The following is a 26,166-nucleotide window of genomic DNA, read 5'->3' on the forward strand; positions in this document are numbered from 1 at the left end:
TTATTTTAATTTAAATTTAGTTAAATTTTTTCTTTTGCTTTGTTAGGTAGTATGTTGTAACTCCTACTTTTTTTGGATTCACTTTGAGGCATCCCTTCAAATATTTTGGAGGGGAGCCTGGAGGGAGATGTTTGTTCTTTTAATCTGTTTCTTATAAGGCAAAAGATCGTAGGGTTTGGTTTTCTTATATAGTATGTCCTTTTTTTGTTTTATTTGACTGTTTAATCCATTCACATTTAAAGTTATGTTTATATTTTCCTTGATTTATTTGCTTCATTGGTGGCTTTTTGTTTTTATTTTTCATTCTTGCTGTAAATATGGGACGACATACATTCAGTTATTTTAATTGTTCTTTGATATAGTTCTGTTCTCAAAGGCTCTTTTCCCTCACTCTTGGTCTCTTCATAATTAGTTACCATTGTTGAGGTTTTGGTTATTCCTTTTTGTTTTCTGCTTTTAATTATTTGATTCTTTTCTCTCTTTTTATTCCCCATAGTCAAGGAAATTCGCTCTTTCCCCTTTTCTCCTCATTAGTTTTTATAAATGTATTAGTTTTTTAAATTTCAAATTTCAACCCTTTCCAGAGAGGGTTTTCATACTCTTTTCCTTATCCATTTTCCCTATCTACTTTAGACCCTCATTCTCTTGTTCCTGACCCAAGTAATTATCTAGTATTCTTTCTATTTTCTTCATTCCTCAAGAAATCTTACCTTCTTAAGTGGTCTATTTTGGGCTCTCCCCTCTTAACAATTTCTTTCTACTGCCTAGTAGAATTTGCCTTAAAGATTCATCTTTTCCATTGAGACTCACTCCCAGAACAAAGCTGAAATTCTTTAGGGATCAAAGACACTGCTCCTTGGTAAACTCCTTTCCTTTCCCTCTTACTCCCCTTCCCCTTCATACCCCCTTTCTGGACTCTTGGCTGTCAGGTATGTTGCTAATGCTATCTCTGGCTATTGCAGTTGTTTGCCACTCCTGCATTTCTTTTGTCTGTGATATTTGGGAGGCACATAATCTCTTCAGTCCTGTTCTTCCACCTCCATCTCCCCTCTAACTTAAAGAATACTTCAAATGCTTGTTTAATATTGAAAGTTCATTTTTTCCCTTTTAGTTGTGATTAAGCTCATACTTGTAGGTTAAGTAACTCTGGGGAATATCTTGATTTCCTTTGTTATTTGGAACATATTATTCTGATCTTCTTTTGGGTGCTGAATAATCTTGCATTGTTTCAATTTTTTTTCTTTCAAAAAATTTCCCAACTTGCTTCTGAAGTGAATTGCTGAATTTGAATCAATGAATTTAACCAGTTTATATTATATTATATATATAATTTTTATTATATATATATAATATAATATATTTGTAATATATAATAATATTTAATTTATATATCATAATATTTATTATATATTTATTAATATATATAATTATTATATATAATATAATATTTAATATTATATATATATATATATATATATTTTTTTTTTTTTTTTTTTAGGAGTTTGCTACCTTGGTATTTTTTCCCCTGGAGGTGATCTGTGAATTCTTTCAATTGGTATTTCATTTTCAATGTTTAGAAATTCTAGGCTATTGTCTTTTATTACTTCCTGCATTGCTGTTAAATCTTTTTCTGTCATATGGTTCTGAGGCCTATAATTCTAAAATTGTCTCTATGCATCCTAATTTTGAAATCAGCTTTTTTTCTTGCAGAATGGCCATATTTTCCCTTTGTATTCTTATTCTTATCTTCTTTTCAATTGCCTTTCACTTTTGTGTATTTGCATTCCTAATCTATTATTATTTCTTGTGGGTTTTTTGGGTGAGTTTGTAGATTCTAGAGTATTGTAGATTCTACTTTTTTCTATTCTGCTCAGTTTTTTAAGGACAAAATTTTCTGGCGTAATTCTCATTTCTCTTTTAAACCAGATAGAAATAGCATATTCTATGTTCTCCTTGGATTCCATAGAGTCTTCTAACTCCTAGAGTTAGAAGGTTATTTTCTATCTGTAAAATGGGTTTCCCCCCCAAAATTTATTTTATTTGAAGAAACAGAATAAGAAAAAAGAAAAATAGAAAAGCAATCCAAATAAAATGAAAATTATCTTTGTTTGGCCATATTTATTCATCAATGATCTGGAGGCCATATTTCCTTATGTTAATCTTCTCTCCCCCCCCCTCCCCCCCCAAAGTAACTGCTTGTTTTTAAGGTCTGTGAGTTGTCTTCTTCCTGACATCTTGGGTATTTTCAATCTTTTGTTTCGCTCATTGCTGATTTTCTGAGTCTGACTTTTCCATTCAGATGATAGTTTTCTGGGGGGCTCCTTTATGTTTTACCATTTGAATGAGGGGACCTGGTCTCTCCACTCCTGGTTATGCTTTTCCCTGGGCCTAATGGTCTATGCCCAGAACCTGTCATGCTTGGGGTCCTATTCAGTGGAAGCCTTTGGAAAGTTTTCAATGTGGGGTGGGCTAAGGCTGGTGGTCAGGGGCTGTTGCCCACAAGCAGGATCAGTTGATGTTTCTTGCTGCTGCTGACTAAGTGGTGAGAGGAATGAAGGGAATTGGGTGTAGGGGTCATTTTATGGGTTTCTTTTTTAATATGGTCTTGGATTCTGGGTGTCCTAAATAATGGAAACAAGTGACGTTTCTTGTCTTGGGTACATAGTTTCTGTTTTGAGACGGTTTGAGAGGTAGAGGGGATCAAAGAAAATGTTTAGTCTTCCATTTTGTTCATCATGTGACCTGGACTAGTCCTAGAGTTGTGGGATTTTTGTGAGCATGAATGATAGTTGGACAGTAAACCTTTTTTCATCTCTTGAGTTAATTGTGTGTTTTGGGATGTTTGGGGTTTTAGGATGATTAATAATATTGATTTCCTAATGCTGAAGCAACATGGTACTAATCTGATTTGGCCCTGGGTGAGATTGGGAGGGGAGGGATTTATGTAGCACACAGAACAGGAGACATGAAATGGGGAAGACCTGGATTTCAATCCAGTTTAGATTTGTACTTTTTATGTAACATTAGCAAGTCACTTCTTTTTGCCTGAATATCTGAATCTGTAAATGGGGATGATAATAGCATCTACCTCCCAAGGTGGTTGTAAAGATTAATAAATGAGATCATATTTGCAAAGAAATTAGCATAGTACCTAGTACATGTATTTCAATAGGTATTCAATAAATGCTTCCTTCATCTTTTCCTCCATCTTTCTGTTTCTTCTTTCAATCTGATGAGATGATCTAGTTTTTGGGGCTCTCAGTATGGAAACCTAAAATATGATGAGCTTTAGCTTTTGGGGTTCCCTTTATTAGGGATTTAGGGAACCAAAATGAGATTAGGGTTTCTGGTGGTCAGAGAGTTAAATGATAAGGTCTTGTGGTAGGTTCGGGGTTCAGGGAACCACAAGGAGAGATTTGGCTCCCCTACATCCCCTTGGGCGCAAGGGAAGGGAGTTTTGGGGAACTCCCTTTTGGCGCGCTACAGAGATTCTCTGTAAAGGAATTTACAAACCTGAAAACCAAAATTGATAAAAAGTTTATTATAAGGATTGGGAAGTAAAGTTAGAAATCCTGACAGAGAGGCTTAAGGTCTTGTTAGGGAAATAGGTGAAGATAAAGAGAGGATAACATTGGAAAATAATATTATGCAAAGGCTTCCTTGGCATAGCATGGCGTATTTAGACTCTCTGCAGAGAGAGGATTTTCGATTGGCTCTTTTATAATAGGAGCTTTGGCTACAAGTTGAAGGGGGCTAGTGGGTTGAGTCCCAAGTTGGCTCATCTACTAGCTGGGTTTCAGCTTGAGCTGGAATTTGAATAGAATAGAGTTTCTTTAATTGAATAGGGTTGGAATTCGAACAATCCCACCTAGATAACAGAGTGAAACTGTTATCTTGTTTATCTCCAGTGGGTCCCTTACTGAGGCAGAGTTGAAGAAGATTTTCTATTTCAAGGAATTTAGAGTTTCAGGGTTCCTTTTTCAAATCCATCTGTTGCCTATCTATTTGACAGATCTTGCTATTGTTTTTCCAAAAGAATAATGGCTATTGGGTCTCCCCCCAAAATTTTTATTTTATTTGAAGAAACAGAAGAAAAAAGAAAAACAGAAAAGCAATACAAAATAAAGTGAAGCAAAAGAAAAGAGAACATTATCATATGTCCAGCAGAACATCAGGGAGGATTAAAAATCTATAACAGGTACAATTTGAGAAAGTATATGTATATGTATACATATTCAGTTATATTCATGCGTCTCTCTATTTTCTTGAAAAAAAATTTTTTTTTGTTCTCTGCTGTGTGCATCTTATTTACTTTTTTCTTTTTCCTCCCTTCACACCCTTATAGTTTCTTATAGTTAAGAAAAACATTTCTTATAGTTAAGATATATTTCTGTGTAGATATTATACATACATAGATAAACTCACACAGACATACCCCACTTATACACGTGTTTCCTATGCCTGCTGACTCATGAAATTCTGCTCCATAACTTGGCTTACTATTGATGAGATTAGATTCAGGGTATCAAAATGATGAGATAAGGATTCCTGGTGTCAGGGAGTTAAATGATGAGGTTAGTGGCAGGTTCAGGTTCAGGGAACCAAATGTAGAGGTTTGGCTCCCCTAAATCCCCTTTAGGATTGGTGCAAGGCAGGGAATTGTGGGAACCCCTGCAGAGATCTTTCTGAAATTGAAAAGCTAGACTGATAAAAAGAAGTTTATTATTGGCATTTGGAAGTCAGCCTTTGCTATGCATGAATAGAAAGAATGAATTCTTACTAAGAAGTAAAGTTTCTAATAGAGAGAACCCAACAGAGAGGTATAAAGTCTTGTTAGGGAAATAGGTGAGGATAATATCATTCCAGCGGGCAGAGGTTTGCTGCTATGCCAGGGATGGCATATTAGGTCTTCTGCAAGGAGTGGGTTTAAAATTGGCTTTTTATAATAGAAGGCTTGGCTACAAGCAGAGGCCTGCTCCAGATGGGGGCTGGTCAGCTTGAGCTGGAATTTGAAAAGAACTGAATGAGGCTTTCTTCAGTTCAATAGAGTTGGAATTCTCCAGCTCAGATTCAAATAGTCCCACCTAGATAAACCACTTTATATGATTCCCTGGGGTGGTCTCTCACAGAGGCAGGGTTTAAGGAGAATCTGTCCTTCAAGGAGCTTCAAGTGTTTTACCTTATGGCTCATACCCAAAGTCAGAGGGAGAGAAAGAGTTTTGGGGCTCCCCTCGTTACTATTACTTAACCTCCCTCCATCTAGGGATCCTTCCCTTGTCTTCTCTCACTCTTTGCTTCCCCATTCATGTATCCTTTCCCTCTTTTTTCTTTATAGATTTTGGAGGATGTTATACCCTTTATGATATCTATGTAGTGTTGATTAAACTCATTCCCTGTGTGAGTAGGTTTTCAGAATTATGATTCCTCCTTCCCCCTCAAATGCCTCTGTCTGTTCTTCCTCTAAACCTCATTTATATAATATGATTATAATTTTTACCTTTACTTATTAGCTAATCTTTCTTTTGAGTTTACTGTATTGTTGATGTAAATCTTAAACATGAAGTATATATTTTTAATGTAAAATGTTTGTCCATGTTGACTTCCTTAAAATTGCCTTTTCATATTGACTCTTATGTTAAATTTTCTATGAGTTCGGGTTTGATTGATAGTCCAGCCCAATAGCAAACTCATTGAATGTTCATTTTTTTGTTCAGTTTTTTTCTGGATATGATATTTTTGGCTGCAGGCATAGTTCTTTAGCTTGTCTATAGACCTGCCGTCTTTTATTGTAGCTGCTGGTGTCTTGTACAATTCTAATTGTAGCTCCAGCGTTTTTGAATTGTTTTTTTCTTGTTTTTTGCAAAATTTTCTCTTTGATCTGGGGGATTTTGAAACTTGGCAATAATATTCAAAGAATCTATTTGACATGGTGATTGGTGGATTTTTACTATTTCTACTTCCTCTCATATTCTATCACTCCAGAACAGTTTTCTTCTGCATTATTGTGTCAGGGTTCTCTTTTTGGGCACAACTTTCTTATATTTTCTCTTCTTGATCTTTTCTTTAGATCTCTTATTTTCTTATGAGTTGTTTCACATTCTATTCTGTTCTCATTCTTTATAATCTGTTTTGTCATTTCTTGATCTCATAGCTTCACTAGCTTCCCCTTGGCCAATTCTAATTTTCAAAGAGTTATTTTCATCTTTGAGACTTGGTACCTCCTTTTCTATTTGGTTAACTTCTTTTCTATAATTTCTTGTTTTTCTTGGATGGCTTTAAGTTTTTTCTTTAATTTTTTCTCAGTGTCTCATTTGATTTTTGAGTTCTATAAATTCTCCTGGGAAGGGTACTATTTCACTATATTCTTTATAGTAGAAACTTTTTTTTTTTTTTTAACCCTAAAATGGCCTCCTCTGAAGATGGATTCTGGTCTTCCCTGTTCCCATAATTTGTTTTAATGGTGAGGTGTTTTTTTTTTTTTTTTTCTTAGCCAGTTTTTTTTTTTTTTTTTTTTTTTTTTTTTTTTTAAATAAAAGGCTAAGAGTTATTAGTATAAGCGCTTCTAACTGTGGGGTAGGGGGATGGTGCCTCTGGCTCCCCTTCAGCTCTCCCCTCTGACCAGGACTCCCAAGCAAGAGCTCCCCCATGGCTTCTCCTCAGACTGGGCCCATCTCAGTAGCACAAACGGGCCTGGCCTTCTCCATCAGCTGATGCTGGAACTCTGTCTTGGCAGAAATCAGCCGGAGTCAGGATTACTAAATGTCTTTTCTTGATCTTTTACGGTCAAGGTCAGGAGATTAGATCTAGCAATCTCTCACACACACACACCTTCCTCCCTCAAACACCATAAGAGACAGAGAGTGAGCGTCTCAACTCCTCTTCCTCCTCCTCCTCCCACACAAATCACTTCCCCTTCTTTGTCCCACCAATCAAGTCAGCACAGAACAGCTGGGAGGAGGGTCAAGCTTTAAACAAGTTAATAGGGAACTGTCCAATTGGCAATTAGTCTCACGTGCTTCATTATCCAAGTGCATTGCTTAGTTCTAGCCCTTTACATCTCCGGCTTTCTTTTGTTTTAGACCACAAGTGGTCGCGCCATCCCTGACTTTTCAGGGAGGTGAGAACCCCAAAAAGGAGGTGATCACGCCCCCTCTGACTTCTCAGGAGGGGAGATGAAAAGCACCAAAGAGAAGTGGGGATTGCTAGCAGGTTTCTGGGTTGAAGGGCCTTATTAGAGACAAGTATGCACAAACCCATCAACATGGGAGCTACTACACAAGCACATAGCAATAATGCAGAGGCTATTAGTGATGACTCTCCCCACAGTCAGTGCAGACTCGATGTGGTGTAACAAACAGGAATTGTACATGCAAGTGGTGATATATCAAACAATATAAATCAACATGGTATTGTAAGAGATTTCCAGAAGTCTTAGAAGGAGGGTATATAACACATATACACCTTCTTCAGCAACCAAGAGATAGTCCAAAACTAATCTATTGTCCATTGCTTCTCATGTTAGGGAATCCAATGATCCCTACAAGTTTTTGAAGTCCCACCTCAGTCTTTTTATATGTTAGGGAATCCAATGATCCCCACAAGGTTTTGAAGTCCAGCAACAGTCTTATGATGCCTCAGAGAATCCAATGATTCCTGAGGACTTTCAGTCCTACAATAGTCTTATGATGTCTCAGAGAATCCAATGATTCCTGAGGGTTTTCAAGTCCAACAATTTTTGATGTCCATGAATCAAACACCATAACTGCCAGGTTCTTCCCTGGACGGAGTGTAGGAGCATGGAAAGGAAGGCAAGCTATACAGGCGTTTACTATGCTCCTAGCTTCTTCTCCTGTTATTCCAAATTGTAAACATAAAGCAGCCTGATGATATTTAGAATGAGATTCTTGTGCTTCTTGAAATAAAGGAGTACTGGCCAACATGGTTAGAAGGCTATCTGCCTTTGAATTACCTTAAAAAATAGGACCTGGAAGTCCACTATGGGAGTGGATATGCAAGATATAAATCTTACCTGGATGCTTTCTCACTTGCTTTTGAAGTTCCTTAAAGAGCTGATATATATTGGAGGCTACAAATTTTATTTGGGCTGTGGCAATTCTTTGTACCACACCTACTGAATAGGCCGAATCAGATATTATATTTATGTCTCCTGGATAATAAGCAAGAGCTAGAATGATTGCATACAATTCATTCTGCTGAGTGGACTGAAAAGTTAAGTAATGAGAGTATACAGCACAAATATTATGTTTGGATGCATCTGTAAAGATAGTTGGTCCTTTAAGAGGAACTTTAGAAACCTTTTCTTCAAGTATTCATTGCCAATTATGTAACAGTCTGGTTATCTTTAATGGAGACCCGTGTGTAAAATTTGGAGCCTTGGCTAATAAAATTTGCCACTCGGGATGGTTTCACAGCACACATTAACTTGTGCATTAGTATAAAAGGTGTATATCTTGTCAGGTCTTATCCCAGATAATTGTACTGCTCCCTTAATGACCTTTAATAAAATTCTAGCCTCAAGCACTGGGTAAGGAATAAGGCTTTGTTCTGGTTGTGCTGGGAGGTTCACCCACTCTATCATACTGTCTCCTTGATGAAGGACTGCTGTGGGTGCCTGTTGTGTAGGAAAAATTGATATTTCCAAGGGTTTTAACTCTTTTAACCACATTGGATAAAGCCAGTTCAACTTGTCTCAAAGCCTCTTGAGCTTCTTTTGTAAGCTGGCGTGGTGAATTTAAAGCCCTGTCTCCCCTTAAAATGTGATATAATGGTTGCAATTGACAGGTAGTCAAGCCTAGCATGGGACGCATCCATTGGATATCTCCTATCAATTTCTGGAAGTCATTTAAGGTGGTTAGCTTCTCTGTTTTTAAGGAGAGTTTTTGTACTGTAAGCACCTTAGGATATTCTTCATATCCTAAATATTGAGAAGGAGCATGTCTTTGATGAATCTTTTCTGAAGCTATGTGCAATTTATAATTCCTTAGTATTTCTATGACTTTTTGTAGACATGATTCTAACATTTGTTCTTCAGGTGCACATCCCAATATATCATCCATATAATGTAAATGTAATACCATTACTTTTGGAAATGCTTTTTTTTTTTTTTTGGCTGAGGCATTTGGGGTTAAGTGACTTGCCCAGGGTCATATAGCTAGGAAGTGTTAAGTGTCTGAGACCAGATTTGAACTCAGGTACTCCTGACTTCAGGGCTGGTGCTCCATCCACTGCACCAACTAGCTGCCCCTGGAAATGCTTTTCTCACTGGAGTAAAAGCAGTAGCAACATATGTTTGACACATAGTAGGGCTGTTTTTCATTCCCTGTGGCAAAACTGTCCATTCATATCTTTTATAAGGCTCAGCTAAGTTAACGCTGGGTACTGAAAAGGCAAATCTTTTCATATCCTCCTTATCTAGAAGGATAGAATAGAAACAGTCCTTAATGTCTATAACCCACAGAGGCCATTCTCTAGGCAATTGAGTAGGAGATGGAAGTCTAGGTTGAAAAGTTCCAATAGTTTCCATCTGTTCATTTACCTTTCTTAAATCAGTCAACATCCTCCATTTTCCAGATTTCTTTTTTTACAACAAATACTGGGGAATTCCCAGGACTTAGAGAAGGTTATAAGTGTCCTTGGTCAAGTTGTTCCTCTACTATGTCTAGTAAGGCCTGAATTTTATCGCTACCTAAGGGCCACTGTTCTATACACACTGGTGTATCAGTTTTCCATTGGATAGGAACAGGTGAAAGTGTTGGCAGGCCTTCAACAGCAGCTCTGCCTAAAAAACCGAAGTACTCATTTTTAACCCTAATTGTTGTAAAATGTCTCTTCCCCATAGATTGATAGGGATTTTTTCAACTGTAAAAGGAGTAACAACTCATGTTTCACCTTCAAATATCCATCTTAAAAGGGTAGCACTAACTTCAGCTCTATTGATCCTCCACATGTGGGTGTCTGCCTTAGTCTTTGGCCAGTGACTGGGCCAGTTGGCACCTCTAATGACTGTGCGATCTGCACCTTTGTCCACCAGTCCTTCTAATGCTATGCCATTTATATAGATGGTGAGCGTAGGTGGGTCAGCTGCCACAGCTGCTATCCAGTATATTCCTGGGTTTTGCTGCTTGGAGTCAGAACATGGGTGACGGTCACCATGTTGCTTATTAGGAGTCTGTATCAATAAACCCGATGCTACTACTTCCCCTGATTGATAAGTCACACATTGTCTACCAGTGTTAGTGACTGGGATATTATCTACACATTCCCCAGTTTCCCACATCAGTGTATGAATGAACACTGTCTTGTAAGTATTCTCAGGAGGTGAAATGGTCAAGCCTACTGTGCCTGGAGGCAAGGGATCCATAGGTTGGAGAGGAACAGATTTCACCTCTCCAGGGGGTATCTCAATTGTCCCAGCTGCATACAACTCTATCCTCCCTAATTGTAATTCCTTTCTCCCATCATGTTGCTTCCTGGCTGACTGATTGTGTAATCCCTTTCTCCCATCAGATGGCTTCCTGTCTGGGTATTGGACTTGGAGGCACTCTCTGGGTGTGGCATCGGCTGCCATCATACCCCAAGTGTTTTTTGCTTGGGGCCCTGGAGCTGGGCCCCTCATCCTGTTTCTCTGAATCAGTCTATACTCTGATGCCCAATGGAGTCCTCTGTTGCATTTTGGGCATGGGGTTTTGGGTCTTGTTCTCCCAGCCTATTTTCTCACTCTGTCTCTATGCCATCCTTCTACAAACAAACCTCATTGGCATTTTCGCTAGCAAGTAGGCCTTACCAAAGTGTCTGTTACTTCATTTTCACCATTAGTCCGTATGACAGCTGTCTGCAAACGTGCCACAAAAATCAGCAAAGAGTTCATTTGGTCCTTGTACAATTTTTGCCTCACCCTTGTCGTTTTTACTGGGGAGAGAAGCCCATGCTTTGATAGCAGCAGCAGCAATTTGCTCAAATGCTGTTGTGGAGTAATTAATCTGTTCTGAAGCATCTGCATAAGAACCTACACCTGTTAGTAGGTCACAGGTGATTGAAGTATTAACTCCACTTTGACTATTTTGTTGGGCTTGAATCACTGTATTGAGAAAACCACAACAAGTTTTGTCCAAGTTCTAAACACATCTTTGTAATGACTTTCCAATCACTAAGGGTTTGGCTTCATAAGCCAAATTGTGTAGTAACATCTTAACATAATCTGATGTAGCCACAAAGACAGTGCAAGGTTTTTTCAGGTCTTTAAGGACATCCATATTAAAAGGAGAATATCTTCTTTCTTGACCTGCAGAATTATGCTGTTGTATTATGGGAAAAATTTGAAGTTTGAAATCATTATCTAGTTCTTTTCCATCTTTAATCGCTTCAGAAATCCCTTTTTGTGTTCTAGTTATAGGGGTTCGTGATTGCTGGGGGGGAGGTGCTGATGATATCACCACTCCTACCACTACTCTTCCCTCCATCCCTGAAGGTGGAGTTGATGTGGGCCTTCAATAATCTGCTCTCTAGTGGGGGTTGAAGTCTCTTCAGGACAATCAGAGTCAACACACCCTAATTCCTCATTCATATCCCCTTGCCCTCTGGCAGGGTTACCTTCTATCTTTTGTTCCTCACATTTCCTCCTGTTCATTTTTGAAACTTTCTCCTTCTCTTATAACTTGCTCCATAGCTTAAGTCTAATTGAATCACATTGTATATATAAAATACCTCTGCAGAAATAGAATGAGACCCTTTTTTTTGTGTAAAATTCTTTCAGTTGAAGTCCCACTAGCTTCCAGTTTTCTACAGTTAGTTTTTCTTCTTTTGAGAACCAAGGTGACGTGCGTTTCAATGAATCTACGAGACTATCAATCTGTAGGCAGGTTACAGGTGAACTCTTCTCGTCAATTATCTTAATTATATCCTCTATAGGAGTACTACTAGGGGAGGCTGGAGCAGGAGCAGGGGCTGTATCTGGGTCAGCTGAGGATGAGGGAATGTTTTTAGCTAACACCTGCTCCATCTCAGCTATTAGAGATTGCTGGTTTAGTCCTTAACAGGTTAAGTTCCTTATTTCTATTAGAATACTCACCTAATCTCTTGGTCACCTGAGGACTTCTACTGAAGTAGGGTACCGGCCCCACATTGGACGCCAAAATGCTGGAACTCTGTCTTCCCAGAAATCAGCCAGAGTCAGGATCACTAATTGTCTTTATTCTTGCTCTTTTACGGTCAAGGTCAGGGGGTTAGGCCTAGCTCCCTCACACACACCTTTCTCCCTCAAACGCCTGTAAAGACTGAGTCAGCTTCTGTGTCTCACTTCCTCTTCCTCCTCCTACTCCTCCCACACACGTCACTCCCCCTCTTTGTCTCACCAATCAAGTCAGCACAGAACAGCTGGGGAGGGTCCACCTTCAACCAAGCTAATAGGGAAACTTCCAATTGGCAATTAGTCTCACGTGCTCCATTATCCAAGTGCATTTGCTCAGTTCTAGCCCTTTACAAGCCGAGGTTCACTCGGTCTTCCTAAACCTTCCCCCTATTCCCCAAACAGTCTGGAGGAGACCCCAGTGTCTGGGGTTCCTACAGAGGCTCCAACCACATCAAGCAGGCCCCAGGGCTCCCCACCTGGGTATCTCTGTGGAGCCAGCCTGCAGATGTGTGCACTTCAGACAGGTCAATCATGTCCCTGGCCCGTCTTCAGATATTCTCGGGTTGTGTCAGAATGACCCATGTTCTGCCACAGGTCTTCTTGGGTTTTTTTTTTACCAGTCTGTGTTCACCCTGAGGCACAAATTTGTTCTATTTGTGGGGAAATCAGGAAAACTTGAAATTTACCAACCTACCTATCCCTACCATCTTCCTAGAATCCTTCCCCCAAGGCAGCTATGTTGTATAGTGACTAAGTTAGCTGGACATGGAGTCAGGAAGACCTGAGGTCAAATCCTGCCTCACTTATTAGCTCTCTGTTTCTAGGGAAGTTACCCTTTGCTTCTCTCATTTTCCTTATCTATAAAATGGGACTACTTATGGTACTTATCTCACAGGGATTTTGTGAGGACCAAATCAGGTAATATATGAAACACTTTGCAAATCTTAAAGCACTGTGTAAATTATTACATGTAACAATATGACAATTATTTTAATTTAAATTTCTATTGCCTACTAGGCAAGTGGAAGAAGGGACTCCTTTTTTATAATTGAATTAATATGAATATTGACATATAAGCTCATCATCTATAGATTGACTGAAAGCATCTTTGAGACAACCCTTGTAATACAGGAAAAACTGAGCAAGATAGTTTATTAAATTATACTGGGATCAAATGGACCCATGCTTTGGTCCCACAGGGTTGAATGAGACTATTGTCTCCAAGAATACATCAAACAATGTGAGTTCTCAAAGACATATATACATGTGGCTCAGAAGCAGGGGGTAGACTGAGGCAGGAGCGGAATCGGGGTGCTGAGAGCAGGAAAGGGACTCTGACAGGGTGGAGATGAGAAGACATAATTAGGGGGAGGCACCCTGGACATTTGGAGAGACATTTTGATAAGACAATATCTGATATTCTAATAGGTTGGGATGGGGAGAGGCATTCTGATATTCTAAAACTTAAGATTTTTTTATCCTTATCAAGTATTCTGATAAAGAGGGAGGGGAGGTTTTGCAGAACTGAGTGGCAGGAAAACAGGCAGGATTGAGTCAGGATAATTAAGGAAATTTAGGATAATAAAAGAGAACTGTGGCATAACACCCTAAAAACAGAGAAGATAAAAGGAATAACAGAGAAGATAAAAGGAATGATAAGTGTTTTGTCCTCTTCCTATGTAGTTTTGCTTTTTTCTCTTGTGTCTATATTTTAAAAGCTTTCCAAACCATATAGTTTGGCAGCTCTCAGTGTTTGTTATGACTGCATTTAATAAGCAGTTTTTTTCTTTAATTTTAATGCCATGTTCGAATGGTTGTGGACAACAGTTCTGTCTTGTTAAATTTATTTGAATTCTCAAAAATTTTCAGTATTTGTATTGGCAGGATGAAAATTTGTTGTGTGTCAGTTTATAAAGGATAGTGAACTTCTAGCATATAATCCTAGCCATTTGATGATATTTTTTGAGGTCATCAATAGATGCTAAACTTATATAATCTGCAATAAGTGATATGTTGCAGTTTTTAATCATAATTTATATTAATGTATATGACTAAGCTCCTTAAGAATTATCTTCCTTATTATCTTCCTTTTCTAATCAAATTTTTTATTTCATTAAAATCTTTTCTAATTACATGAAACATATATTAACAAATTTTCATATTTTGAGTTCCAAATTCCCTCCTTTCTTTTTTTAATTGAAAAAAAAAAAAGAAATTTGATTTCAGTTACATATGTGCAGTTGTGCAAAATGTATTTCCATATTAGTCATGTTGCAAACAAATAAAATAAAATAAAAATAAAGTTTTAAAAATATGCTTTAGTCTGCATTCAGAGTCCATCAGTTCTTTCCTGTGTAGGTAGATAGATAGCATTTTTAATCATACATATAGTGATATCTTGGATCTTTGTCTTGATCAGAAGAGCTAAGTCTTTCACAATTGATCATCTTCAAAATGTTACTGTGACTGTGTACAATGTTCTCCCGTTCATTTCACTATACATCAATTATATAAGTCTTGCCAGCTTTTTCTGAAATCATCCTCATTTTTTAAATTAAAGCTTTTTATTTTTCAAAACACTTGCATGGATAATTCTTCGACTTTAACCCTTGCAAAATTTTGTGTTTCATTTTGTTTTTCTAAGTACTGCTTTGGTAGCATTTCACAAATTTTGGGCTGTTTTTTCATTGTTTTCATTCTTTGTAATGAAATCATTGATCATTTGATTTGGGTTTTTTTGACCCACTCATTCCTTAGGATTAAATTATTTAATTTCCAGTTAGCTTTTAATCTGTTCTTCCATAGCCCATTACTAAATGTAATTTTTATTTCATTATGGTTTGAAAAGGATACATTTACTATTTCTACTTATTCTGCATTTGCTTGTGAGTTTTTAATGCCCTAATACATGATCATTTTTGTGAAGGAGCCTTGTACAGCTAAGAAAAAGGTATACTCCTTCCTATTCCTGTTCGTTGTCTTCAGAAGTCTATCTTATCTGACTTTTCTAAAATTCTTTTCATCTCCTTGACTTGTTTCTAATTTACTTATCTAGCTCTGAGAGGGGAAAGTGAATGTTCTCCATTAATTAGTTTTACTGCATATATATTTAATGTTGATATGGCTTTTAATTCTTTTTAGCAAGATGTAGTTTTCTTATCTCTTTTAAAGAGGTCTATTTTTGCTTTTGCTCTATCTGATATCATGATTTCTCTTCCTTTTTTAAATTTTTTTTAAACTTGAGGTAAAACATAATAGACGTTGCTCCAGCCCTTTATTTTAACTATCTAAATGTCTGTCTGTTTCAAATGTGTTTCTTGTAAAATAGTATAGTATTGGATTTTCTTTTCCAATCCATTCTGCCATATTTGTTTTATAAGTGAGTTCATCAGATTGATAATCATAGTTATGATTACTGTTTATTTTGAAACCCTTGTGTGGGACAGGTGCTAGACTCTCCTTTCCAAATTAACTAATCAGAGATATCTTCAGGTACAAAGAGAAATAGTCCCTTTGGTCCCTGCAGGGAGAGACCCAGCACACCCAGGAGGCATCCCCAACTCCTACCATGTGCTCAACCTACTCAACAGGAAGTAGAAGACTTGGTTAAATAGGAAAAGACCCAAGCCTTTTTATTGGATAGTGTCTGCTTCCTGTAGGTCATGGTCACTTTCTGTTACTTCACTAACTTCATGTGACTTTCTGCATCCCAGTGTTTAAGACCTGATCTTCTTTCTGGCTCTGGGAATAGGGATTGTGTGATTTAGGCCTGGTTACATAAACTGAGAAAACTTCTTCCAATCAGTCCCATCCATCCTCAATGTATTTTCTTCTATTTATATTTCTTTTTCACTTTTTATTTTATCATTCTTCTAAAATCTGTTTTACTTTTGACCACTGCCACCTTTTATCTACTTTCCTTTTTTATAACCTTCTCTCCCACATTTTTACTTATTCCTTTCCCATTCTGTTTTCTTATTGGGTAAGATAGATAATCTATTGACATTGAATATGAGTGACAAACTTTAGGAAAAAAACCACTTTTAATTTTCTAAACATATACATAGTTTTCAACATTCACACTTGCAAAACTTTGTCTTCCAATTTTTTCTCCTTCCTTTCCCCCTCTCTCTCCCTTAGATGGCAAGTAATCTAATAATATTAAACATATATAATTCTTCTATATATCTTTCCACATTTATCATCCTGCACAAGAAAAATCAGATCAAAAAGGAAAAAAATGAGAAAGAAGACAGAATGCAAGGAAACAATATCAAAAAAGTGAGAATGCTCTGTTGTGCTTCATGCTCAGTCTCCACAGTCCTCTTTCTGGGTGCAGATGACTCTCTTCATCACAAGATCATTGGAATTGTCCTGAATCACCCCATTGTTGAAAAAAGTCATGTTCATCAGAATTGATCTTTGTATAATCTTGATGTTGCTGTCTACAGTGATCTCCTGATTCTCATTTCACTTGGCATCAGTTCTTTTAAGTGTCTCCAGGCCCCTCTAAAATCATCCTCCTGATCATTTCTTTTAGAACAATAATATTCCATAACATTCATATACCGTAACTTATTCAGCCATTCTCCAACTGATGGGCATCCACTCAGTTTCTGATTCCTTAGTATTATAGAAAGAACTGTTACAAACATTTTTGCACACATGGGTCCCTTTTCCTTCTTTATGATCTCTTTGGGATACAGACCCAGTAGAGAATTGCTGGATCAAAGGGTATGCACAATTTGAAAGCCCTTTGGCCATAATTCCAGATTGCTCTCCAGAATGATTGAATTAGTTCACAACTCCACCAACAATGTATTAATGTCCCAGTTTTCCCATATCCCTATCAACATTTATCAACTTTTCAGTCATTTTAATCAATCTAGAGGTGTGTAGTTGTAATGTTCTGATTGGTTTTCTGGAGGTCTTTGAACCAGCCTTTGTTTCAGCGGAGTAATCACCACAAGAATAGCCAGGGATAAAGTCCAAATTCTTTATTGTCTCCTTCACAGTCTGTTTCCTTGCCTGGGGCCTGGAGGTCCTACAGAATGTGTCTTGGTTTCTGTGGAGGAGGCAGAAGGCCCACCGTGACGGGAGTCTGGGAGCTTGTGCTCCAGCCTCCAGTCCTCTGTCTTTACCCAGTCTGTTCCAGTTCCTCATGGTGGTGAGAGTTGGAATGAATGTCTGAGTCCTGAGGGCTTGTGCTCCAGACTCCAGCCACCACAAAGTTGGGAGATGGAATGAATGCTCTGGCTGAATTTGTTTCAGCATATATAGTCTATTATAATTACATCATTGTAGGTATGAATTTTGTAGAACTATATTAAGTACTAAGTACATGTATTGAACTAGAGAACTATTAACCACCATGCTAAACTAGAGTACCATTGTCTTATCAATTCCACCGAGTTAACACCTTGTTGTAAGAATTTCTCCAGGATTCTGGCCCATTACATGTAGTGGTACCTCAGAGTTGTCTTAATTGGCATTTCTCTGATTAGTAGTGATTTAGAGCATTTTTTGATATGACTTGAAATGGTTTTAATTTCACCTGAAAATTGTCTGTTCATAACTTTTGACCATTTATCAATTGGAGAATGGCTTGCATTCTTATAAATTTGTGTCAGTTCTTCATATATTTTAGATATGAGGCCTTTATCAAAAGACTTGACAATTTTTCCCCAGAAAGCTTTGCATTCCAAAGTGTACTCTTGTTCTTCTTTGGCCACAAATTTCTTCCTTCTCTTCAGATCTAAGAGGTAGACTATCCTTTGTTCTTCTAATTTGTTTATAATATCACTATGTCTAAATCATGAACCCATTTCAGTCTTATCTTGGTATAGGGTATTAGGTGTGGTGTAAAAGACATATTGGTTAACCCTGGGCAGTCACTTCATTTGCAAACTCCCTAGTGTTATTCTGCAGCTCTTTACATTGCAGTTTCTCTTACTTCCCAGGGCTTCAGAGAATCCTCTGGCCACTGATCTTTGCAGTGTCAGTGTCCTCTTCTGAGATTTTCAGAGGTCTCTGGCTACAATTTCATGAACCGTAGTCTTAAAATCAAAAGCGCGCTCAAGGACAGCCATGTGCAAACTTAAAGTCTTTTATTATACTTGCTCACATATTGCCCTAACCTGTTAACTCCCAAGTAAACACCAGGTCTGTGAGAGACCCATGTGCTCACTATCCAGCTCCTTACCTTTTAGCTATCCATCTACTCAGCTCGGCTCCCCCAGGACAAAGACACTGACCTTTTGCTGCACTGGACTTAAGAAGGGTCTGTGAAGTCACAGGCACAACCAGTTAGAGAGGGAGACAATTCCTGTTACGAAGCTATCTCAGTATGACCAGGATCCTGCCCATGAGGTGGTCTCTGGTCACAGAAATTACTTCTGGGCCACTGAAGTTCAACCTCCTGTTTGGACTGGGCTGATGCATTGTAAAAAGACCCTAACAGTGTGGGTCAATGCCCAGTTTCTGCCATCTTAATTTCCAATTTCCCCAATAATTTTTGTCAGATAGTGAGTTCTTCTCCGAGAAGTTTGGGTCTTTGGATTTATCAAACACTAGATTACTATTGGAATCTTCTCATATAGAAAGGTAAACAGTTTTGCTTCATTGAATCCCTTAAAAATTCTCTTTGCTTTTTACGTTTCTTTTGAGTCTTGTATTTGGAAGTCAGATTGTCTATTCAGCTCTGTTTTTTTTTTTTTTTTTTTTTTTTTTTTTTCTTCAGGAATTCTTGAAAGTCTTCTAGTTCATTAAATTTCTGTTTTTTTCCCTTTTAAGGATTGTACCCAGTTTTACTGAGAAGGTTATGATTATAATTTCAGCTCTTTAACCTTCCAGAATATTGTATTTCAAGCCCTCTGTTCCTTTAATGTATTAGTTGCTAAATCTTGTGTGATCCTGACTGATTCCATGAAATTAAATTTTTTTTCCCTTGTTAATGGAAGCTTTTTCTCTTTCATCTAGGAGTTCTATGTTTTAGAACAGTGGTCCTCAAACTTTTTAAATAGGGGCCAGTTCACGGTCCCTCAGACTGTGGGAGGGCCAGACTATAGTAAAAACAAAAGTTCACACTCTGTCTCCGCCCCTCAGCCCATTTGCCATAACCCGGTGGGCCGCATCTGGCCCCGGGAGAAGTAGTTTGAGAACCCCTGATTTAGTAGGAAGAGCTCATTAGAATAAGATTGGGATGTCTTAATGTTATGTTAGAAGCAATCCCATTTTTATTCATCTAGTTTTCTACTGATTTTATTCTCTTAACAAGCAGGTGGACTGACTGCATATTAATAGCTATTATAAAAGCCGTGACTCCCACATTAGTAGTGAATTGTTCACTGCTCATTGAGATATCATTAGTTTAATTATGTGATATATTTTTAATGCTTCTTTTTATCAGTATTTACCAACTCTTATATTGAAGAAATTATTCATGATATTTAGATGTGAGGCTTCTATTGGTTGTAGGCAATTGGGGCTCATTTCTTTCTTTTGAATCCTGTTTTCCCAATTTCTAAAAAATTTCTTCCTCATTTGTACTTTTGCATTTAGTCACTTAAATATCAAAATACACGTTGATTTAATTTAGAGGGTTTTGCCAAATTCCTAACATAATTTTTTTTTTTACTTTTGTGTCTTTTTGATAATATAAGCTATTGCAAAAGTGATTTTATGGGCATATTTTTAGAAATAGATAGCATGATATCTCATAAAATAGTACTTTCTCATTACTCCTGGACCCATAATAGAAAAACTTTTCCTTACCAAGTCATACATATGAGCCATTCTTTGATTTAGTTAAAATGTTTTTCTTCAAGATTCATTACTAGCAAGAATGCAAAAATCAACTTGACTCAATTGCTTTAGTGTATTATAACCACTCACTGCTTTACTGGAAACAAAGGTCTTATCATTAAGAATATAAGCAGCCAAGCTGACATTTTTGTATGTTCTAAAAATTCATTACTGTGGACTTACTGGGGATCAGCTTATCCTTATTAATCAAAATAGGTTATTGGATAGCATAGTACTTTGTTATTAGGCCCATACTGGAAACTTTTGCAATATTCTAAAACTCGCCAAAGTTTTATACTTTTCTGCTGGCCAAGCCTTGGATAGCCCAGTGTTTTTATCTTTCTGAGATAAAGAGGAGAAAAAAGAATAAATCTCAACTTTAAAAATTTAAAATTTAAAATGCCAAACTTCCAACCATGCCATTTAAGGTTCTCTCTGTGATCTTTCTAACCCTGTTGCACACTGTTCCCTTTGTATCTTTTATATTCTGGCTAGATTAAACTACTAACTGCTTTCTGAACTCATTTCCCATTGAGTCATTGGTGGCTCTAATGAGGGAAAGGAAAGGGGGAACCCCATTTCTCGGCGCATCGATAATCCCATGAGGCACAGTGTCCCCTGTAAAATGAATTTACAGTCCCGAAAACCTAGATTGATAAATAAAACATTTATTGTAGGAATTTGGAAGTAAAGCTCAGTTAGAAAGACGCCAGGGCCCGCTGGGCGCACAGAAACCCTTACATGGCTGGAAGGATACCACGTGTTGGCTGGGAGGGCTCCTGCAAAGAGGGCATTCTGGCTCACCTCTTTTATACCCAAAAGATGATGGGCGATACCCCTAAGTTCTTGGTGGGCTTTTCAGTTAGCTCAGATCAGGTAAGGGCTGGGGGAAGCTGAGCTGATAGTGGGGGTTAGACCCGGCTATTCAAAGGGTACCTTTGACCAGGATTTGTGAATCAAGGCCAGCCATGGGTTGGGCAATTAGAATGGAATCTTTCAACCCCTATCAGCTCTTTCTCTGTTGGGAATGCAATTTCTCTCAATTCCTATTTTTTTGGAAATGTTTCTTTTCCTTTAAATTGAAGTGACTTTCTTCATCATCCAGACTGAATGTGTTTTCCATCTTCCTTTAATATAGTTCGTTTCTATTTCCACTTTAAATCCAGATATTTTCACCTTTGTCATACTTCCATGTGTATGGATCTTATCTGTCCTTCACATTAAACTGCAATCCTAGTAAGAGTGGATATTATAATTTTTCTTGTTTTAGCATCTCTAGTGCCTACCTCAGTTCCTTACATGGAATTGGTCTTTAACAATACCTCTTAAATTGCCTTAAATTTCATTATTTTAATACTTAATGAAAACATAAGTAACTATGTTGAAGAAAAATGTTTTAGGTACGTCCTGATCCTTTTTAGATCGATGGACATCACCTAATTCACTGAAGCAGATATTTCTTGACATGTTTACCCATCCACTTATCTCTCCATCTAGCTATTAAGATATATGTTTCACATGTATTTTAACATGTATTGGACTACCTGCCAGCTAGGGGAAGGGGTGGGGGGAAGGAGGGGAAAATATGAAACAAAAAGTTACACAAGGGTCAATGTCGGAAAAATTACCCTTGCATATGCTTTGTAAATAAAAAGTTTTAATAATTAAAAAAAAATGTAAAAATGCGTTTCAGTGCTGTACTTCTTTGTGGCTTTAATTTTAGTGGATTCATTTGTGGACTACCTGCTCTTTCCTGTCTTGTCAACTAGAACTTCTCTAGTTTGTTGTCACAGACAGAATTCCAAAGGAGATAAATCAGCTTTGCCCTTTTCCAACTGGCCTTGAAATACTGAATTCATGTGACTCTGAAAGATTATGTGGATGGATGTTCAACTCCTAGATAAAAATAAACTGAGTACTAATGAACTCCTTACTTTTTTATATAAAATTTTAAATTTAATTTTAAATACCACTGAGTTGACAATAGATTTCTGAGCAACTTTTTACTTTTTGGTGAAGAATCTAATTTTTATGGTGTCATGAATTTATTATAACAGGGGCCTATACTACCCATAAATTGTATATCAAAGATCAGAAACATGTTGTAGTACAGGATTTAAAGAATGATTTAGGAAAAGAATAATTTAACTTCTTTTTAAATTATGGTATGTGTCTCAATTCCATAGTCAGTCAGTATTTATCAAGTCCTACTATGTGCCAGGCACTGTACTAAACACTGGGAATACAAAGAAAGATAAAAAAGAGTACTTTCCTCCAATTAGCTCATCACCTAATGGGTACTCAATACAAATAACTATGAATACAGAATGAATTTAAAATAACTGCCAGAGAGAAAGCACTGGAATTAAGAGGGATCAGGAAAAGTCTTCCTGTGATTTCAGCTGTGGTATGATCTTATTTAGTAAAAGCTCTGTGTGAAACAAGAAACAGGCCCAAAGGTTTGCACCCATTAGACTGGGGCACTAGGCTGGACCTGGAGGCCTCTGAGAGGAGCCCCGCTTTTGATTATTAAACTTGCTCTTTTCCCTGCAGGAAAGAAGGGGGGACTAGCCTTGTTTCATTTTCTGATCAGGTTATTATATAGAGTAGAACAATTGCTAAACAACAGTTTAGAGGATTGTGGAAGAGTAGCAGAGTAGATCAGAAAAATTACAAGGTCTCCAGATTTCCCCCACAAATGAAACCAAATTGCACCTCCTAGTGAATAATAGAGAAGTGAAAAACAAATAAGAGGGGGAAGAACTGGGGTCCTCTTAGAGATCTGGATAAGTCCCAAAGAAAGCCCCCAGGAGAGAGGATTAACTGGTGTGAATGGAAGACCCCAGGCCAGCTCTTCAGCCTTTGCCTCAGGAACTTTCTCACCTCATGAAACAGAGGGGTGAGTCAGAGGCTGATAGAGGCCCTGGGCTGAGCAGGAACACCAGCTCCTTGGGGCTGTTGAGAGCGGCTATGGCTGAGAAGGGACCCACCTACCCAGTAAGGACAGGAACTGCTGGCTGCAGGGACTTCCAGGAGGAGAGACCTATGGGCTTTGATTTTCCAGGTCAGAGGGGAAAAATGACAGAAGCCAGAGGTGCTGTCTCCCTACCCCCCCATTGCAGGAGCTGATTACATTATTAAGTTCTTACTTTTTTGGGGAAGGGGGAAATGAGCAGGCAGAGGAGAAAGAACCCAAATTTAGAAATTTACTGTGGGAATAGAGAAGACCAGTGTTCATCTTCAGAGGACGATGCTAAAGCAAAAAAAAGCCTTCCCTTTCCAAAGAGTACCATTCACTGGCCCTATTCCCCAATAGAATTTATAGAAGAAATCAAAAAAGTCTTTAAAAGTGACATTAAAGTGAAATGAGAAAAACGCAAAAAATAAGAGTAATCCAAGAAAAATAAGAATATGAAAAGGAAGTCAACCAAAAAAACAGGAATCATTGAAAACTTTTGAGCAGAAGATGACAGAGTCAAGTCAGGAAACTGCTAGAACTCTCCCAGTTTCCCTTGAAAACTATGTGAAACCAAACTCTGAACAGAGTCTGACAGAATCAAACGTCAAGCTCAAGATAGATTGGAAAAACTTCAAGAAAAGCCAGTCTCACGGGGGTGAAAAGGGTGCTAAGCCTAGCTCAACATACTCTGGGAAAGCCCGGGAGAGGGTCTTAACCCCAGCACATCAGCATCTAAGACCCTCAGTCTTGTATCAATAGAGGAGCACAGCAAGGGGACAGCTTCCAGTCCCAGATCAGAAGGCAAATTTTGAAAGTCTGTTTCCTGAAAAACCCAAGGGGCCTCTGAGCCAAGGCTCAGAGCTGCACAGGAAGCTTAGGACAGCACCATTTTTATCCCAAGAGCAGAGCTCCACTATAAAAGTAAAAAAGAGGACATAACAAAAGAAAAGGAAAGAAAACAAGCAAGAAATAGAAAAGAACCTTGACCATAAAAAGCTACTGTGGTGACAGATCAAAACACAAACCCAGAGAGGACAGAATATCCACAGAAGAGATCTCAAAGAATGAGATAAATTGGTCTCAAGCCCAAAGAAGCTTCTTAGAAATACTCATAAAATGTTCCAAAATGTTTGTGGCAGCCCTTTTTGTAGTGGCTAGAAGCTGGAAGATGAATGGATATCCATCAATTGGAGAATGTTTGGGTAAATTATGGTATATGAATGTTATGGAATATTATTGTTCTGTAAGAAATGACCAGCAGGATGAATACAGAGAGACTTGGAGAGACTTACATCAACTGATGCTGAGTGAAATGAGCAGAACCAGAAGATCACTATACACTTCAACAACGATACTGTATGAGGACGTATTCTGATTGAAGTGGATATCTTCAAGAAAGAGAAGAGCTAATTCAGTTCCAATTGATCAATGATGGACAGAATCAGCTACATCCAGAAAAGGAACACTGGGAAATGAATGTAAACTGTTTGCATTTTTGTTTTCTTCCCAGGTTATTTTTACCTTCTGAATCCAATTCTTCCTGTGCAAAAACAACAAAGAAATTCGGTTCTGTACACTGTATAATACACTGTAGTATTATATCTAGGATACACTATAACATATTTAACATGTATAAGACTGACTGCCATGTAGGGGAGGGGGTGGAGGGAAGGAGGGGAAAATTTGGAACAAAAGGGAGTGCAAGGGATAATGTAAAAAATTACTCATGCATATGTACTGTCAAATGTTGTAATTATAAAATTAATTAAAAAAAGAAGTACTCATAAAAGACTTCAAAAAGGAAATGAGAGAGTAGAAGAATGAGAAATGAGAGAACCAACAGTTTGGAAGAGGTAGGAAAAAATTGTCTGAAGAAAGCAATTCCTTAAAAAGTAGAATAAACCAAATTGAGGAAAAAAAAAACTGAAGAAAATCACACATTAAAAATTAGAACAGGGCAAATGGAAGAAGCTAATGACTTTGTGAGACAGCAAGAATCAACCAAACAAACTAAAAAGAATGGAAAAAAATGGAAGAAAATGTGAAATACCTTAATGGCAAAACAGTCAACCTGAAAAATAGATCCAGAAGAGATAATTAAAAAATTATTGGTCTTCTTGAAGGCCATGACCAAAAAAAGAGCCAGGATAGCATTTTCTAAGAGGTCAGTAAAGAAAACTGCTCTAATATTCTAAAAATATTCATTGAAAGAATCCATCGATCACCTCTGCAAAGATATCCCACAAGGAAAACCCCAAGGAATATAGGATGGAGGGAAATACAAAGCTAGTAATCATAACTGTTAATGTAAATGGGATGAACTCTCCCCTAAAACGAAAAGAAAGTCAAGTAACTAGAAAAGGAGATCCAGTGACTCTTTGAAAATTAGATTTGGGTGAGGGGAAGCCAGTGAAGTTGAGACCAGAAAATAATAAAAATAAAGAATGAAAAAATAGAAAAGAATATGAAATATCTTAGAAGTAAAACAACAATCTAGAGAACAGATCAAGAAGAGAAAATACAAGAATAATTGGACTATGTAAAAGCTATGACCAAAAAAAAGAACCTTGACATAATAATAAAAGAAAATTGACCTAAAGTGATAGAGCAAGAGGAAAAATACAAAAACGTCTACCAATCATCATTAAAAGAGATACTATTAGGAAAACATATGGAAATCCCCATATGAAAAATAAAATTTTTATAACATAATTCAATTATGCTGGAACTATACAAAAAGAAATTGCATAGCATTTTTCAGTGACTACAAAAAAGACTGCAGTTTCTGGAATAATACATATTGACAATCAGAACTAGGATTGTGGCCCAAATATCATATCCAGCAAAAAATATACTTGAATGAAAAAAATGGACATTTGACAAACTCAGATTTTTTAAATCCTGAAAATTTAGGATTTTGTCTGAAACAAATCTGAACCCAATAGGAAATGTAATGTATGAGTACCAACATCAAAGACTAATTTTAAGATACTCAATAAAAACAAATTATTTCTGTTTTATACATGGAAATCTAAATCATATGTCTATGATTATTGACAATGGCAACTGGCTAGTCCAAAAGAATGATTGGGATAGAACTAAGTATGATAAGACTCTAAAAAGTAAAACTTGTCTAGGAAAAGATAAAAATAGTAATTATATTGTATGAATGAGCTATGAAAGCAAGAACCAACAGATGGATTAGAGGGGAAAGAGGGTGATAGTGCTGAAAACCTTTTCACATTGGGAATGTTTT

The 26,166-nt window shown here is 37.4% G+C and overlaps 1 protein-coding gene across 23 annotated transcripts in view; it reads left to right on the top strand.

The window, feature by feature from the left end:
* Positions 1–26,166, top strand: part of EIF4G3 (eukaryotic translation initiation factor 4 gamma 3) — a 377,578-nt gene that overhangs the window by 164,165 nt on the left and 187,247 nt on the right. The gene's annotated exons all lie outside the window — the stretch shown is intronic.

Source organism: Sminthopsis crassicaudata, chromosome 3, assembly GCF_048593235.1.
Source record: "Sminthopsis crassicaudata isolate SCR6 chromosome 3, ASM4859323v1, whole genome shotgun sequence".
NCBI classification, from domain to species: domain Eukaryota; kingdom Metazoa; phylum Chordata; class Mammalia; order Dasyuromorphia; family Dasyuridae; genus Sminthopsis; species Sminthopsis crassicaudata.